This window comes from Nomascus leucogenys, chromosome 12, assembly GCF_006542625.1.
Source record: "Nomascus leucogenys isolate Asia chromosome 12, Asia_NLE_v1, whole genome shotgun sequence".
Taxonomy (NCBI): Eukaryota; Metazoa; Chordata; class Mammalia; order Primates; family Hylobatidae; genus Nomascus; species Nomascus leucogenys.
In genome coordinates, this window is record NC_044392.1 from 8,777,309 (window position 1) to 8,783,151 (window position 5,843).

Sequence of the window (5,843 nt, forward strand, 5' to 3'; positions counted from 1 at the left end):
AATGCACTGGAGTGCTTATAGAAAGAAATGACAAGCTCAACTGAATATTCACTTGGGACTATGACTAAATTTGAGAAGTAATTAACATGTCTTAGAAGTGGATGATATGAATGTCTCCCAAAAATGGATACAGTAATTATTGCAACTTTGCATCTCGTCATTTTTGGGGAGAGGATTTGTTTATATGAAAGATAGTTGTATCTTGTTAGACAGAAAGGCGGTTGTTTTTGTTGTCTTGAAAAGTTGACATATGGAGAAAGATGTAAAAATATGTGCACATGGATCTTGAACAGCTGAACCAATGGACTGTGCTGGTTGTTAAGCTCTTGTCTATTGCTTCAACTCATCCTTCTATACGCTGCACCATGATGCTGGGGCAGGGACTCTGCAAACTGCATTTCTGCATTGCCAAAAGCAGGCTCTCTGTTAGGCTGTGTTGATGGGTAGTACAAGAGGGAGACTGCAAGGCTGAAGGAGGAAGGAATTGGTTTCTTTCCTTGGTCTTCCTGAACTTGTGAGCATCACCTAGCAACACTTCCTCACCTGGGCCACAATGAGGTAGGCGGCAGGACTCAACTCCAGAAGTGGGGCTGAGACACTGGACCAGATGGAGGACTAGCTAAAACAGGGTAGGGGTGGAAGCCGCTTTCCGATCAAACACGCCCACCATGTACCATGTCAATTTATCATTGTCATGGCAACACCAGGGAGTTACTCCCTCTTTCCATGGCAATGACCCAGTGACCCAAAATTACTATGCCTTGCCTAGAAATTTCTGCACAAACTGCCCCTTGATCTGCATGCAATTAAAAGCGGGTATAAATATGACTGCAAAACTGCCCTGAGCTGCTACTCTCCACCTGCAGGGTAGCCTTGCTCAGAGGAGCAGTCACAGAGTTGCAACACTATAACACCACTAGAGCTGTAACACTACTTCTTCAATAAAGCTGTTTTCTTCTGTCTCTGGCTTACCCTTGAATTCTTTCCTGGGCAAAGCCAAGAACCCTCATGGGCTAAGCTCCACTTTGGGGCTCGCTTGCCTTGCATCAGCTGCAGTTCCTTCCTGTGGAGTTTGCTGAATCCAGTTTGCAATTTTCCCAACATTTGCAGAGTGGCCTTATTGTGCTTCATTCAGAAACTCCAATAGCTGAGTGGCACCTCTTCCTCAGAGATCTGAGGTGCAGCTCTGCAGGGCCCCTCAGCTAAGCTTTTTTTTTTTTTTTTTTTTTTTTTTTTTTTTTTTTTTTTTTTTTTTTACCGAGTCTCACTCTGTAGCCCAGGCTGGAGTACAGTGGTGTGATCTTGGCTCACTGCAACCTCCACCTCCTGGGTTCAAGCAATTCTCCTGCCTCAGCCTCCCTAGTAGCTGGGATTACAGGTGCGTGCCACCACGCCCGGCTAATTTTTGTGTTTTTTAGTAGAGACGGGGTTTCACCATATTGGCCAGGCTAGTCCTGAACTCCTGACCTTGTGATCCACCTGCCTCAGCCTCCCAAAGTGCTGGGATTATAGGCGTGAGCCACTGCACTGGACCGACAACGATTCTTTATATTAAATTTTCTCTGCTCAAATAACTGCTGTGGTTTCTGTCTTCTGATTAGACCCTTCTTGATACAAACACCTTAGTATCCTTTGGATGGAGAATTGTGTCTGATATAATAGATGCTATAAATATGTTTGTTGAATTAATGACAGTAACATTTAGTGAGTTCTTGCCACTTCAGGCTTTGTTCTACATGTGTCATTTCATTTCATCATCAAAGTAATCTTATGAGATAGGAGCTATTTTCCCTAATAAAAGGCAAAATAAATACTGATATGTAGTGAGTATTAAACTGAGTGTACTGCTAGGCAAGGCAGAGGAAGCCTAATCCAATACAAAGTTAGGCCATGCACGATTGGGTCTTCAGATTAAATGTTAAAGAATAACTCAGGACAATTACCTAAGCATTGAGAGTTTCCCTTTTTTTAACAATATTTTATTTTATTTTGCATTTTTGTGGGTACCTAGTAGATGTATATATTTATGGGGTACATGAGATATTTTGATACAGGCATGCAACGTGTAATAATTACATCAGCGTAAATGGGGTATTCATCACCTCAAGCATTTATCATTTGTGTTACAAACAATCCAATTATACTTTTTTTTTTTTTGAGATGGAGTTTCACTCTTGTCGCCCAGGCTGGGGTGCAATGGCGTGTTCTAGGCTCACTGCAACCTCCGCCTCCCGGGTTCAGGCTGTTCTCCTACCTCAGCCTCCTGAGTAGCTGGGACTACAGAAGCGCGCCACCATGCCTGGCTAATTTTTTTTGTATTTTTAGTAAAGATGGGGTTTCACCACGTTGGCCAAGCTGGTCTCGAACTCCTGACCTCAGGTGATCCACCCGCCTCGGCCTCCCAAAGTGCTGGGATTACAGGCGTGAGCCACTGCACCCAGCCTGATTATACTCTTTTAGTTACTTTTAAATGTACGATTAAATTATTATTGACTATAGTCCCTCTGTTGTGCTATCAAATACTAGATCTTATTCATTATTTCTAACTATTTTTGTACCCATGAAGCTTCCCCATTTCCTCCCCCCACCTTCCCCACTACCTTTTGCAGCCTCTGCTAATCATCATCCTTCTACTCTCTATCACCATGAGTTCAATTGTTTTAATTTTTAGCTCCCACAAATGAGTGAGAACATGTGAAGTTTGTCTTTCTGTGCCTGGCTTATGTCACTTAACATAATAACCTCCAGTTTCATCCATGTGGTTGTAAATGACAGAATCTCCTTCTTTTTTATGGCTAAATAGTACTGAATTGTGTATGTACCACATTTTTTAAAATCCATTTGTTTGTTGATGGACACAGAAGTTGTTTCCAAATCTTGGCTATTACGAATAGTGCTACAATAAACATGGGAGTGCAGATACCTCTTCGAAATACTGATTTCCTTTCTTTTGGGTATATTACCATAAGTGGGATTGCTGGGTCATGTAGTAGCTCTATTTAGATTTTTGAGGAACCTCCAAACTGTTCTCCATAGTGGTTGTACTAATTTACATTCCCACCAACAGTGTATGAGGGTTCCCCTTTTCTCCACATCCTCACCAGCATTTGTTATTGCCTGACTTTTGGATAAAAGCCATTTTAATTAACTGGAGAGAGATGATATCTCATTGTAGTTTTGATTTGAGTTTCTATGATGATCAGTAATGTTGACTACTCTTTCATATAAGCATTAAGGGTTTACTTTTAGGTGAGTAGTATACAAGGAAGAGCAGGTCTCATGAAGACTGACACCCAGTCCAAAGGCAAGGGTGGGCTTATAAGGGCAAAAGCCACACAGTTTCATAAGGAGAAGTGATTGGTTTAAATAAGTCTTTAGCTTGTCCTCTCAGGATTATTTGGCTGTAACGGAACTGAGCCCTAATTCCATTTGTGCTTTATTGAAATTCTATTGACCCAGTAAGTCCACGAAGTTGAATCCAAAAAAACAGTTGAGGCACAAATCACAAACACAAAAAGTTCCTCATCAGGTTGGGGCTTTTGTTTGTTTGTTTGTTATGGGTTTTTTCTGATTCTGATCAATTTTCCCAGAAGCAGTTGCTTTGGTTCCTTCTTCTGGGACCCTAACTGATGGATTTTTGCATTTTATTACTCATCCAGGCTCAGAGCCAAGCAAGGTGCAAGTCCATCTACACATGCTCAAGGCTTAGCAAAAATGTCCTTTGTTAGCTCACTTTTACAGGTGGACCTGTGCCATAGAGGAATTACATAACCTTCCCATGGTCACACAGCTGGTAAGTCATTGAGCCAGACTTTGGTAGGTATGGTAGGTAATTTATTTTTCATATGAATCAATTTCCTGCTGCCATTCTAACCTTTAGGTACCCATATGGGCCAATCCTTCCTAGTCAAGCAGGTTGACTTCAGAATTAGTGCATTTAACCACTTTGCTGGACTGCTTCGAGGAGAAAAAGAGATAGAGAGGGGAAAGGAGGGAAGAAGAGAGAAGGAGGGCGTTCCTCTGTGTGTATTAAGAGCGTGTACTTTATTGGCAAATAGATGTAGGTTAAAATCCCAGACCTGGGTGAATTGAGTGCTGCTGCTGGGTGGTGGAGTCACCGCACTGCCGCCGGGACCATGGTGTTCTACTTCACCAGCAGCAGCATTAATTCATCCCCCTACACTATTTACATGGGAAATGATGAATATGAAAATGAAGATCTGATCAAGCATGGCTGGCCTGAAGATATCTGGGAGATAATGTAGAAGGCATTCCAAAGGAAGTGCTGATGGACTGTGCCCACCTTGTGAAAGCCAGTAGCATTCAAGGCTGCAAGATGAACGTTCATGTGGTATATACACCACGGTCTAACCTGAAGAAAACAGCTGACATGGTTGTGGGGCACATAGGTTTTCACAGGCAGAAGGATGTAAAAATTGTGACATGGGAGAAAAAAGTAAATGAGATCCTGAACCGATTAGAAAAGACCAAAGTGGAGTGATTCCCAGACCTAGCAGCAGAGAAAGAATGCAGAGATCGTGAAGAGAGGAATAAGAAAAAAGCCCAAATTCAGGAAATGAAAAGGAGAGAAAAAGAAGAGATGAGGAAGAGGGAAATGGAAGAACTTAGGAGCTATTTACCACTAATGAAAGTTGAAAATATGTCTTCAAATCAGGATGGCAATGATTCAACTGAATCCATGTAAAAGGAGAAAAGGACCTTCGAAAGATGTGAATGTAGAGACAATTGCAGACCCTTTGGTTTCATCTGTGTTCTGAAGTATAAAATACAACCAAAATTCTACCTTCATCCTACCCAGAAATTATCAATTTTGGAGTTTAAAAAAATTGTACCTTTTTTGCTGACAGAAAAGGATCAGATATGCATAAAATAGTTGAACTTGACAGCATATAACTTACAGCGAAAATGCTTTTGCCAGAATATGCCTTGGTAACTTGTGAAAGCTGGCTGCCCTTGTTCTTGAGATTGACTTTAAAATGAACCAACTCTGAAAAGTACTTCTGTTGCTGTGATCTATCCCTGAAAACAGATGTCTTGAAACACTTTTCATATTCTTAAAATAATCTTCACTTCTGTTAAGAAGAACATGTTGGTGGGTAATTATGCGAATGTTTCCCTGTCCCTGATTTCCCGATTAGAAAAAAGGGCGTATGGGTTTTGAAAAAGAGATTTTCAGAAGATTGTCGGCGTTCCATCGTGTCATCTGGGTCTGTTAGTGTAGTGACCCTCAGCGCAGTCTGTCCCAGCTTTTACGTCCTTGCTTCCTCTGAGCAGGGCCTCCTCCATCTTAGTATCATCATATTTAAAAAAATTGATGGTGTTCATCAAGGTGGGGCCTGTGGCAGTTGTTGCCTGAGCACCAAGTAACCCAAGCCACCTATGCAACAACTTCTGGGCTCTGGAGTAATTTCTCAGCATTGAGGGTAAAATAGGAAGGAATGCCGTGTTGACCATTTGGGAGATGTAGGTTACCTGATTTGTGCCTTGGGATGCAGCATGAAGCAGAAGTCCATACTGCAATTATGATTTTAGAAGAAAATAAGCCTTTCACTAGCCAGCCAAGTAATTATATTCTTTACCTTGAAATCATATTTGAGGTGTGGCCCCAGAGTTCAATTTCTCATTGTAGATTCAGTAACTTACTATATAACATTAGTTCTCACTTGAACCACTCACTATCTGTTGTGATTCTGAGCAGAAGCCGTCTTTTGATTGCAGTATGTAAGGCAACCCCTGTAGAAGACAAAACAAGAAGAAAGAGAACAAAGCCTGCAGGACCAGAGGCATACAGATGGACATTTTACTCACACCCACAGCAGCAA

At 41.6% G+C, this 5,843-nt stretch overlaps 1 pseudogene; it reads left to right on the forward strand.

Annotated features, from left to right (window-relative positions):
* Positions 1 to 4,136: 4,136 nt before the first annotated feature.
* Positions 4,137 to 4,705, forward strand: LOC105740630 (annotated as a pseudogene).
* Positions 4,706 to 5,843: the final 1,138 nt, after the last annotated feature.